At 38.6% G+C, this 13008-nt stretch overlaps 1 protein-coding gene across 4 annotated transcripts in view; it reads right to left on the minus strand.

The window, feature by feature from the left end:
- The window catches only part of SORBS2 (sorbin and SH3 domain containing 2), a 487674-nt gene that overhangs the window by 283152 nt on the left and 191514 nt on the right, over positions 1-13008 (minus strand). The window contains exon 1 of one of the 4 annotated variants that reach the window (XM_072622631.1): positions 2600-2624. The exons of the other annotated variants lie outside the window; for them this stretch is intronic. The gene's annotated coding sequence lies outside the window, so the exon portion shown is untranslated. Of the gene's footprint in view, positions 1-2599; positions 2625-13008 lie in introns of those variants that run through there. 4 annotated transcript variants of the gene reach the window in all.

The raw sequence follows: 13008 nt of genomic DNA on the forward strand, positions 1-13008 counted from the left end.
AAGATATAATACTGAAAACGTCTGAAAAATTGTGACAGTTACCAAAATGTGACACAGAGACACGATGTGACCACATGCTGTTGGGAAAATGGCGCCAGCAGACAAAGGGTTGCCACAAACTTTCAATTTGTAAAAAAAAAAAACCCAACATCTGTGAAATACAATAAAGTGAAGCACAATGAAAAAAGATATTCTTGTTGATGCAAATGCAATAACCCAAATCCAGGAGGGATCCTAGTAATTAACAGCCAACATCTACTTTGCATAGATTATTTCATTTGATGCTCACAACAACCTTGTGAAGCGGATACTATTATTGTTTCCATTTTGCTGATGAGTCTTAGAAAAAGGTCAGAACACTTGTCCATTGTGACTCAGACAAGGAAACAGACTGTGAGGACATACGTGAGCTTGTGGTTGCTTCAAATCAGATTGGGTGTTTTCTGAGTTTTTGTGGCACTTAACACAGTGCCTGCCATATAAGAGGCAAAGTAAATGCTTGTTGATTTGACACAGCTAATGTCTGAGGGAGCATTCAAACTCAGGTCTTCCAGCTCCATTTACTGTACCACCTGGAGGACTTTGATCAGCTGCATCACCTAGGGCTATTAGAAATACTTATTCAAATAAGGTAAGGAAACATCCCTAGGAAACCTTCATTCAGACCACCCTCTTTAGCACCACTGGTGATCTATACATAGTCTGAGTTCCTGACAAAACCAAAACCAAGGAAGCTGAGCCTAGACAACTAACAAAGATGACTCAGAGGTTAAAAAAGAGAATCTATGATGTTCACAGACCCATGGCTACATGGTCATTCTCTGTCCCCATTTGCTTCCTGCTCAAGATTTGAAAGTTATCCATGTTTTAGCTGTCTTAAGACCTGAATCTGACTGAAACTGGGATAGTTTGCATGAGTTATTTGACCTTCAAGTTCGTCTCTACTGGAGGCTTCCTAGGATGCTTTTGTTGTAAGATAGAAGGGACCCTGTCTTCTTAGAGACCACTCCAGAAGAGTCCAGCAGGTCCTCCCAAGCTGTTAAGCTTTTAAGTACCAACCTGATAATGACTTGCAACTGTTGTTTAAGGATCAATTCAACTAAACTATCATTTTTATAGCTCTTTTATGTTTAAAAAGTACTTTATTCTGTATCCCCAAAGCAGAGCACAATGCCTGGCATATAGTGAGCACTTAATAAATGCTTGGTGACTTAAGCAAACTTAAAACTGGGCTGAGACTTTGGAGACACTCTGCATTATATCTCATTTGATCCTTATAACAACCCTGGGAGGTAGGCATTAGCATTTTATTCCCATCTCACAGATGGGAAGACTGAGGCTAGCAGATGCGAGAAATGAGCCTCCAACTGTGAGAAACAAATAACAATACCTGTTGTGAAATCAGGAAAGCTTTTATTAATCTTTACATCCACTCCCCCCGAATGGACAGGTAGCCTCCCCAGTAAGGTTACAGGAAGACTACAAGATGTTCAGAATAATGGATGCTTCTTACAGCATTCTGAACTTTGGATCTCCCACAACACTGCCCCTGGCCATGTGACTTTATGTTCTTCTCTTTCATAGGCTTTCCCTCAAACAGCTCAACGAGCCTGTGCACTAGTTTCTGACCTCTAATTTGACCATGCTAGGTCACAATTCTTATCACCTAGAACTGTGGAAACAGAACTTTCTTGTTCCCCACATAAGTGACTTAAGTCATGTAGTGTCTGAGGCAAGATCAGGTCTTCCTGATTTTATGTTCTTTGTTCTATCTACTACACCTTACTATCTAAACATGGAGACACACAGCATTGGAAGGCTGGCCAGAAAAGAGTGACTTTTTTAGTCATAATAATTCCCAGAAGTTATCTTCTAAGGAATTGAAGGTTTGTGATCTGTATCTGTTTGCAGGAATACAGATCCTTGAAGTAATGACATAAAATTCAGGCTTTGAATTAAGAGGTTCCTGGTTCCAGGTCAACTGAATAAACTTGGTGCTATTATTAAAAAAATAATAAGACAATTAAATTTTATTTATCTAAGAGATAGCCTGGCACAGTGGAAACAGACTTCTAGATCTTAGCTTCCTCCTTTGTAAAATAAGACGGTGAGACTTCATGGTCCTCAAGGTGCCATCCAGTTTTACAACTATGATTTTCTTCATTTTAAAGATGAGAAAACTGAGGCGTGGAGAATTTAAGTGACTTTTCCATATAGTAAGTACCTGAGGTGAAATTTGAAGCCAGGTTTTCCTGACTCCAGATGAGATGCCCTTTCTACCATTCATCTTCTCGTTGGTTTGAGTGAGATACATGTACTGGATGTCCCAAAAGTCTTAGGGTATCTATAAGTTTTAGTATCTTGAACAGTTTTAAGCTTAAGAAATAGCTGACATTTCCAGTGCCCTATACATTAAGCACCAAAAGTGATGCTACGAAGCATACAGGAGAAAATGTTTTGTTTTGTTAGCAAGGAATTTCAGTGTTTGAATGTTATTTTTAATGCTTACAAAGAAATCATGAAAGAAAGGAAGAGCACCATGTTTGACAGATGCTATGTTTTGTGCTCATAATCAGATAAGTCGTTCTGAGAAGCCTACCTCCCATTGACCTTTTCCACTGAGAAGCGTTTCTTACGGAAACACTGACTTCCATTGACCCCAGGCAGGGAGCTTTAGGCAGAGTACCTGATGAAAGAGAGCATACCTTCCATAAACAGCTTGCCCAGCCCATTGCCGTCACCACATTATTGAATTAATAACGTAACACAGAAGATTTTGCAAACAAAGACTGGCAAGAGGTATTTCTTTAAAAAAAAAAATCTGGTGGTTTCATCTGAACTGCTGGAACAAAGTTGGAAGGCACAGGGTGAAACTTGGCAACTTTGAAGAAGACTGAAACTCAGAATTGGAGTACTTGTCAAAGTGAAGAGGCAAGTGATTGTAGTGAGAAGGAAATTCAAGGAAATACTCTGCTCTCTCTGGAGTCAAGAGTTGCGTAGTAATTCCTGGAAAACGGTTTGCCAAATAGGCACAAAAACTCCATTTCTGGGGTTTTCAAAAGAAAAAGCAATGGACTGGAAGTTGGAAGACCTAGGTTTCAGTCCTTAACACTTACTGATCATATGTGTGATCCTGATGAAGTCACTTAACTTGTAAGAGACTGGGCTTCTCATTCTGTAAAATGGGGTGGGGTGAGTGGAGCAGCCTGAGCGAATATCACTCCCACTGCTCCAGCCTATATTATCTTTTTGGCTCTGAATTGAGAACCAGTCACTGAAGTTCCTTCTTTCCTTTGAACAGGTCTGAGTGCATTAAGTCCACCTCCAGGGGAGGTGCTTTTCAGACATCTGTAATGAGGTCCACACCATGTAACTACATCAAATTTATGATGACAGACATAGGAAATTGATCAGGGGTTTCCAAGATCATCTCCCTCTTTACAATAATATTTGTACTTACCTACCTTGCAGAGTTGTTGGAAGCAAATGCCTTCATAAACTATAAAATTATTTTTTAATAAAACACTATAAAATGTTATGCAAATGTGGGTTATTGCCATTAGATTCCTAAGACTACATTTCCATTCCTACACTAAACAACCTGAGAAATCTTAGCAATTTTTAGGATGGGGACACTTATTTCTAGTTCAAAAATTTGTAAAGGGGTAGCAGGAATAAGCTACAAACATTTGAGTATGAATGAAGATTGGACAAAGGAGATAGCTACTGCAAAATTAAGGAGTTGGAAATGGAGTGATAAATAGAGAGAAGGCTAGCATTGCTAGATTGCAGAGTATAAGAAGGGGAGTGATGTCTAATGAGACCAGAAAGATTGGTTTATGTCAGGTGGCTTAGCCCTTTCTACACTAAACAGAGGAGTTTAAATTTTATTCTAGAGGTGATAAGAACCCTTAAAGTTTATTGAGTAGAGGGATATGGCTAGAGCTGCCCTTAAGGAAAATCACTTGGGCAGCAGTATGTGGCATGGACTGGAATGGGAAAAAATTTGAGACAAGGAGACCAATCAGAAAGTTTTTTGCAATAATGGAGGTTATAAGAACCTGAAATATCTTGGAAGCTGTGAGAGTGGAGCAGAGGGGCAGGATACAAGAGATTTGAATGTAGAAGATCTGATAATTGATTAGCTATGTGGGGTGAAGGAAAGTGAGGAGACCAGGATAATGCCTCCTTAAAATTATGTTAAAAATCAATTGAGAGGGGAGGAGCCAAGACGGCAGAGTACAAGGACTGACCTGTAGAAGCTCTGCCCCCACAGCCCATAAAATACCTGTAAAAAATGACTCTAAACAAATTCTAGAGCAGCAGAAGCCACAAAATGACAGTATGAAAGAGATTTCCAGCCCAAGACAGCCTGGAAGGCTGACAGGAAAGGTATATCACACTTAGCTCAGAGTAGAGCGCAGCCCATGGAGTTCAGTCCAGCCTTGGCTGTGTAGTGTGGCAGGGACAGGACGTGAGCAGGCTTCAGAATATGGAATCCTGGGTAGCAGTTGCAGTTCCCAGATCTCTCTCCCCACAAACATCAAAGACAGCTTCAAAGGTCAGTGAGAAAACTCTTTCACTTGGGTGAGAAGGTAACAGGGTCCTGCCCTAACCCCAGCCCCAGGTCAGACCTGAGTGGCTGTCTTAGGGTGAGGAGGAGCACTGACTGGTGGAGCTGGTGGAGGCTTTGGAGAGGGAATTTTACTCACAGTCCCTGGGCAGAAAAACTTGTGGTTGCTTCCAGACCATAGCATAGACCAGGAGAGGAGTAAACTCCTCTCCCTTGATTGTGCCACCTTAGAGGAACTGAGAACTTACAGGTTCCTAGAGTGTACCCTCCTCTTGACAAAGGACTCAAAAGTCAAGTAATTGGCTGGGAAAGTGCCCCCAAAAGGGGAAAAAATAACACTATAGAAAATTACTTTCTTGGTGAACAGTTATTTTCTTCCATCCTTTCAGGTGAGGAAGAACAATGAATACCATCAGAAGAAGACATAAAAGTCAAGGACTCTGTATCCAAAACCTTTAAAACAAATATGCAATGATCTCAGGTCATGGAAGAGCTCAAAAAGAATTTTGAAAATCAAGTAAGAGAAGTGGAGGAAAAATTGGGAGGAGAAATGAGAGTGATGCAAGAAAATTGATGAAAAGCAAGTCAACAGCCTGCTAAAGAAGACCCAAAAAATGCTGAAGAAAATAACACCTTTAAAAATAGACTAACTCAAATAACAAAAGAAGTCCAAAAAGTCAGTGAGGAGAAGAATGCTTTAAAAAGTAGAATTAGCCAAATTGAAAAGGAAGTTCAAAAACTCACTGAAGAAAATAGTTCTTTCAAAATTAGAATGGAGCAGATGGAAGCTAATGACTTTATAAGAAACCAAGAAATTACAAAAGAAAACCAAAAGAATGAAAAAAACATAAGACAATGTGAAATATTTCATTGGAAAAACAACTGACCTGGAAAATAGATCCAGGAGAGACAATTTAATAATTATGGGACTACTTGAAAGCCATGATCAAAAAAAAGAGCCTAAACATCATCTTTCATGAAAATATCAAGGAAAACTGCCCTGATATTCTGGAACCAGAGGGTAAAATAAATATTGAAAGAATCCACCAATCACCTCCTGAAAGAGATCTGAAAAGAAAAACTCCTAGGAACATTGTAGCCAAATTCCAGAGTTCCCAGATCAAGGAGAAAATATTGCAAGCAGCCAGAAGGAAACAATTTGAGTATTGTGGAAATCCAATCAGGATAACACAAGATCTAGCAGCTTCTACATTAAGGGATTGAAGGGCTTGGAATAAGATATTCCAGAAGTCAAAGGAACTAGGATTAAAACCAAGAATCACCTATACAGCAAAACTGAGTATAACGCTTCAGGGGAAAAATTGGTCTTTCAATGAAACAGAGGACTTTCAAGCATTCTTGATGAAAAGACCAGAGCTGAATAGAAAATTTGACTTTCAAACACAAGAATCAAGAGAAGTATGAAAAGGTAAACATGAAAGATAAATCATAAGGGACTTACTAAAGTTGAACTGTTTGCACTCCTACATGAAAAGATAATATTTGTAACTCTTGAAACTTTTCTCAGTATTTGGATAGTTGGAGGGATTATACATGCATACACACACACACACACATATGTATATGTGTACACACACACAGAGGACACAGGGTAAGTTGAATAGGAAAGGATGACATTTTAAAAATAAAATTAATGGGTGAGAGAGAATTATATTGGGAGGAGAAAAGGGAGAAATGGAATGGAGCAAATTATCTCATAAAAGAGGCAAGAAAAATCTTTTTCAATTGAGGGAGAAAGGAGGGATGTGGGAAGGAAAAAAGTGATGCTTTCATCACATTTGGCTTAAGGAGGGAACAACACACACTCAATTTGGTATGAAAATTTATCTTACACTACAGGAAGTGGGGGAGAAGGGGATAAGTGGTGTGGAGAGGATGACAGAAGAGAGGGCAAATGGGAGGAGGGAGTAATTAGAAGCAAATACTCTTGGGGAGGGACAAGGTCAAAAAAGAGAATAGAATAAATGGGGGACAGGATGGAGGATGGAGGGAAATATAGTTAGTCTTATACCACATGACTATTATGGAAGTCTTTTGTAAAACTACACATACATAGCCTATATTGAATTGCTTGCCTTCTCATTGGCGATGGGTGGGGAGAGAAGTTGGAACTCAATGTTTTAGGAACGAATGTTGAGAATTGTTTTTACATCCAACTGGAAAATAAGAAATACAGGTGATGGGGTATAGAAATCTATCTTGCCCTACAAGAACAGAGAGAAGATGGGGATAAGGGAAGGGAGGGGTGTGAAGAAAGGAGGGCAGATTGGGGGATGGGGTAATCAGAATGTATGGTGTTTAGGGGTTGGGGAGGGGAGAGATGGGGAGAAAATTTGGTACTCAAAATCTTGCGGAAATTAATGTTGAAAACTAACAATAAATAAATAAATTTTAAAAAGTCAATTGAGAATTGATGGTAGCACATAATTAGGGGTCACTTAAGTTACAGAGAAGGTGTCAGTCTGCACTGTTTGAGGGACTTTCCCCATCCAAAATTTTTGTGAATTACTGAAATCACAGGTTTGGGCCTTTCCTCTATCTGATATGAAACAACTCATTAGCTGTCCATGTATATTTTAAATTTAGGATAATAGCATTAAACTATTTAATGGAATAAAACCAAGGAAGTTGATTATTATGCTGCATGGTCCTATGACTATAAATTATAATAAATTCTATAAACAAATCATTATCTTACCTAAGAAAAAAACAAGGAAAATGTCTTAATGTTATTCCTTCCTCTAACATGTCAAGAATACAGAGCAGAGCAGATGACTTTCTAATTTTTGGAACTCTTAGAATAAAAGTATATTCCTATCTACTTATTCTTCTGATTCTTTGGGGAATGTCAAGTACCAAAGAATAAATCATTGATTCACACTTATGTACACATATATGTAACATCAATTATATCTCAATATAACTCTTTATAAGGTCAAATACTTAAAAAGGTCAAAGATTATAAACAAACATAAGCTATTACTAATTTGTTCTTTGTTCCTGTTGATGTTTTTACCCATATTATTCTCAGAAGAAAATTCTATCAGAAGCAGTAGGTAGGAATTCAGACACCCTTTTTTTCCCAATGAACTTTATTCTTATATTAATTTCACATTTCAGTAATGCCAAAAAGATAAGAGTGCACTATTACTCAGTGGATATTCTCAACAACACATTACATCTTAGGTTTCCTTAGGAACTTCTCTGCCAAGAACATTTCCCTCAAACCTCCATATTCTCCCACGATCCCACCATTGCCACCTGCTTTGAGAGCACCACCATTGTAGGATACGATCAGCTTGATACACCCTTGTTCTGATCTCATTTTTGCAATCCTAAATTAAGTGATTTATTCAATAAAGGGTGGGGTTTTTTTGGAACATATTATGTTCTTGGCACTGAATAGAGTTTACTATGGGATCCTTATGTTTTCTGAGTTAATCATCAGAGCAGGTAAGAAGTAGCAATGGAAAGTCATTAAATGTCTCAATGAAGGGAATGGAGAAAAAGTGCTAGAGGGGGGAGGGGGATCAACAGAAAATGTAGTAGCTGAGGAAGAACTCTTAGTAGACGTGGGACTTTAGATAGGCTCTGAAGAATGGCTCTATTCTGGGTAATTAGAGAGGGCGAGAAAGGAAATGATCAAATGACAAAAGGATTAAAGGCAAGACTGAACATGGAATATGGAAGAGATGGTGAGAAGAAGAAGGGAGATGGCTCAGAGGATAGAGTACTAGACGTAAGAGTCAAGGAAATGGGACTTCAAATCCTATCTCACACATGCACAGGTTATGACCCTGGACAAATTATTCAACTTCTTTCAGACTTGATTTCCTTGCCTGGAAAGTGAAGATAGCATTAGCACTTCCATCACAGGGTAGACTGTTACGAAGATGATGTGAGAAAATATACATAAAGCATTTTGCAAATGTTAGAGTATTATATAAATGTTGACTATTATTATAATTAATTATTATAAGAGGTTGGATGGAATAGGAGACTACTGTGAGGCCATGGGAAATATGTTTCTAGCAGTAGAGTAAAACCAGATTGCAGAAGGCCCTTGGTACTAGGTAGAGAGTGTGGACTATAACATAAGTGATATGATGTTATTGAAGATTTCTGAACAAGTTTGTATATACAGGACTTCACTATCTCTGTGTGTGTGTGCGTGTGTGTATGTGTGTGTGTGTGTGTGTGTGTGTGTGTGTGTGTACCACTGGTACCTCAAACTCCAAAACAGAGATCATTTCTTTTCTTCTTAAGCCTACTATTGTCTTCATGATTTCTGTCCATATATCACCATCCAATCTCTGATGATCAAAACTTTGTTAGTTCTACTTTCCCCCTCACAATGACCCATTCTTCATGTTGTTACCAATGGCTCCTTATCACCTCTCAAGGAAAGTTCAAACACTATTATTGCCAAGGTGAAAACAATAGCCTAATCCAGGGGTGGGGAATCTGTGGCCTCGAGGCTACATGTGGCCGTCTAGGTCCTCAAGTGTGGCCCTTTGATTGAATCTAAATTTCACAAAAGAAATCCCTTTAATAGAAGGATTTGTTCTGTAAAACTTGGACTCAATCAAAGGGCTACACCCAAGGACCTAGAAGGCCACATATGGCCTCAAGGCTGCAGGTTCCTCACCCCTGTGTTACATTATTATGTTATTATAAAGGTGGTTAGGTGGTACAGTAGAGAGAGAGCACTGGACCTGGAGTCAGGAAGACCCAGGTTCAAATTTGGTCTCAGACACTAGTTCCCCACCCCTGGCCAGACCCCATGCAATTTAGAGTAGTTATTCCTTAAAAAGAGGTACTAAAATTTTACCCAAGACTTGACTAGTTCAGGGGACTAGCGGCTCAGTTTGTTGATATTCAGGTCACCAGAGTACAAAACATCCACAAGGAACTCCAAGCAGTCTGATACTTGGCTGATGGAGAACAACAGGAAACATAGGTCAGGGCATTTTGCTTAGCTGAATTAACTTGAGGTGTACTCAAACGTCTAATCTTGTTGAATATATTTCTCTAGCAAATATCAATCTCTTTTTGGTAACGACTGAATGACCTACAAGTATCTCATTCCATTCTAATTTTGAACATAAACTACCAGACCACTGGTCTGGTAGGACCAGCCCAGAACAGATGTCCAGCACTGGAGATCTTCCACAATGTGGTGCTGCTATTCCTTTCCAGGATAATTTCATAATCTCTTCACAGCTCAATCAAATTGGAAACCTATCTATCCTCAAAACTGGTCCTTCACTTTCCTGCCCTCATGCCTTTTTTCTCATGGGTCCTGGCCCTAGAATATCTTCTTTCTAATGACTGAATTCCTACCTAACCTTCAAAGCCCCATTCAAATTCAGCTTCCACCATGAAATTTTTTTATTTTCCTTGTCAATAAATACCTCCCCCAATTTCACATAACACTTTGTTTAATCCACTTAATTATATCTAACAATCTTCTGTGTGAAAGGACCTTAGAGACCATATAGTCCAACCCCCTCATTTTATAAATGTAGAAACTGATGACCTGAAAAATAAACAGACCTGTGCAGTGGCAAACAGACAGTAATTAGAAGAGAGAGGATTTGTACTCAGGTCTTCTGACTTCCTTCCACTATAACATTGTGCGTCAATGTGGCTTTTATTTACTGTAAATTCCATCAAAGCAGGAACTGTCTTGCTTAAATTTTGTACCTCCTCCAGCTTCTAGTACAATGCTGTATATACAGTAAATAATCATAATTAAAGGATGAAATCAACATTTGGGTAAGGGGGGACGAATAATGTGAAATGGGAGAGAGAACCAGTTAATGTCCTTTGTTAGACATTTGCCTAGTTTACTCCAGCTAATGGTGAGTGTCCTCCCAGGGTTCTTGACCTGGGTCCTCTACTCTTCTCCTTCTATGCTATTTAACTTGGTGATCTCAAAAGCCCTTGGGGATTCAATTATCTCTCTATGGTACTGATTCTCAGGTTTATTTATATAGCCTAACCTCTATACTCATGTCTCTAACTGCCTATCTATTGAACATCTTGAAATGGAAGTCCTGTAGACTTCTAAAACTCTACATGAGTTTCATGGCACCAAGCCATGTTCTTTCTCCCCAATTCCCCCTCCCAAAAAAAGCACCCTTCCCTTTTACTGTTCAGGCCACCATGATTCCCCCAGTGACTCCGGCTGCGCATAGGTATCATCCTTAGCTTCTTACTTTCATCAATCTGTTCTCCCACACACACTCCCATTTCAGAGTTCTGAGGATTTGACTTTTGTAACATCTCTTGTATACATCTTCCTCTCTCTTCTGTACCACCCTGGTAGCACACTCATCACCACATGCCTGGACTATTACAACAGATTGGTCTCCATGTTTCAAACCTCTCCACTCAGTTGTTAAATTAATCATCCTAAAGAATAGGTCTGGATCATGCCATACCCAAATGCCTTTATCCCTCCATTTAATAAACCCCAGTAGTTCCCTTTATCCCTCCAGGATCAAATATAAAACCTTTTGTTTACCAGCTAAAGTTTTCACAACCGGACTCTCAATCTTCTTTTACTTTACTCATCCCTACGTACTCTGACTCAGTGACACCGGCCTCCACACTGTTTCTTAAACAATAAACTCCATCTCCCAATTAGGGGCATTTTCATTACCTGTCACTCAGGCCTCGAATTCTCTCTGTTCTCATCTCCATCTTCCCTAGCTTCCTTCACATTGCAGTTAACCTCACATTTTCTACAAGAAAAATTTCTTTGATCCTTCTTTAATTTTAGAGCCTTCACCTTGAGTCATTAATAATTTATCCTGTATTATATATTGTTTGTTATTAGCATGTTGAGTCCCCCAGTAGACTGTGAGGTCCTTGAGAGCCAAGACTATTTTTTGCCTTTCTTTGTATCCTGGTTTTTAGCACAGTGCCTAACAAATAATCAGCATTTAAAAAGCACTTATTGACTGAGTCATATGAGCAAGGATGCAATAAAAAATTTTTTTAAATGCACAGAAAGAATTTTAAAAAGTGTAGAAAGGGACAAAATAGAGATTTTATTGCACCTTTGTTAAATTATGTATATATATACACACACATACATACATACATACACACATACATTTCTTTTTAAAAATTGCACACAATTAATATTCAAAATTTCTTGTTGTTTTTTTTTAAAAAAAAGTCTGTCAAACTGATAGCTTGATGAATTTCTCTAGTGAAGAAACAACTGGTTAATTTACTGCAGAACTGACTAAATGTGTGTGTAACTCTAAGATGTGATCACTGAGCCAGAGACAGCAATATCTGATAAATTATGGAGAATGGAGAAGGGCAAGTGTTAACTTTCCAAAAGAAAAAGTAAATGTAGACTGTACGGGTTAGTGTGTTTGACTTTGATTCCTGGCAAAATTTTAAAGTGTATTATCAAAGACTTGTTTGTGAGTACTTAGAAAAGAAAAAAAAAAATCATCGGTAAAGATCAATATGACTTTATCAAGAACAAGTTATATTAGAGTAACACTGATTTTCCAGAAGAAAACTAGTAGATTAGGGGAATGAAGATATCATAACTGAATATTGGCCTGTCTGTCTTTGTCCTTCATTTTTGAAGAAGACCATGACATGACTTGAACTTGACTTTGTTTTGAGTGAGAGAGGGCTGTGCAAGGTCACCAGCCTCACTTTCCCCTCCTGAGCCATCTGGGTCCAGTACAATCAGGATGACTGGAGAAGGCTCAGGATGCACTGGGAGACCTTGGCCTATTCAAGTACTCAGAGTGAGGTAAGGCCATTCAGTGAATAATTATCTCTAAGAAGTAATTAGGGAATGGCCCCTTTAATGAGCAAAAGAAAAAAATAAGTAATCAAGATGGGAGGGAAAGAGCAACAGTTACTGTTGATAATCACTCTAAAGCCAGGAGGGTTCAATACTGGCAAAGCATTTGATAAAATCTCTGTTATTATCTTGTAGATCCTATAAAAAAGATGTGAGGTATATGACAATACATTTAGATGAATTAGTAACAGTTTGAATGATGGGCTGAGTGGAGTCAATAGGAGGTTAGGTGGCAGTCTCTATTGGAGTCCCCCAATGATTTGTCCTTGAGCTATATTCTTTTTTCAATGATTACAATGAAGGTATATCCATTATGCTTATTTACCATACTTTCAGGTAATAAAGTGCAGAGACTAAGTAGCAGTTATACAGTGCTTTAAGTTTTGGGAAAATGCTTTACAAATATCTCATTTGAGCCTTACAACAACCCTGAGAAGTTAGTACTATGATTATCCCATTTTGCAGGGGACAAAATTGAGGCTGAGAGAGGTTTAGTGATCTGCCCAGAGTCACAAAGCTAGCTAGTGTCAAAGGACAGATTTAAACTCAGGACTTCTTGACTCCACATCAA

Source organism: Notamacropus eugenii, chromosome 7 (assembly GCF_028372415.1).
Source record: "Notamacropus eugenii isolate mMacEug1 chromosome 7, mMacEug1.pri_v2, whole genome shotgun sequence".
In the NCBI taxonomy this organism is placed as follows: Eukaryota; Metazoa; Chordata; class Mammalia; order Diprotodontia; family Macropodidae; genus Notamacropus; species Notamacropus eugenii.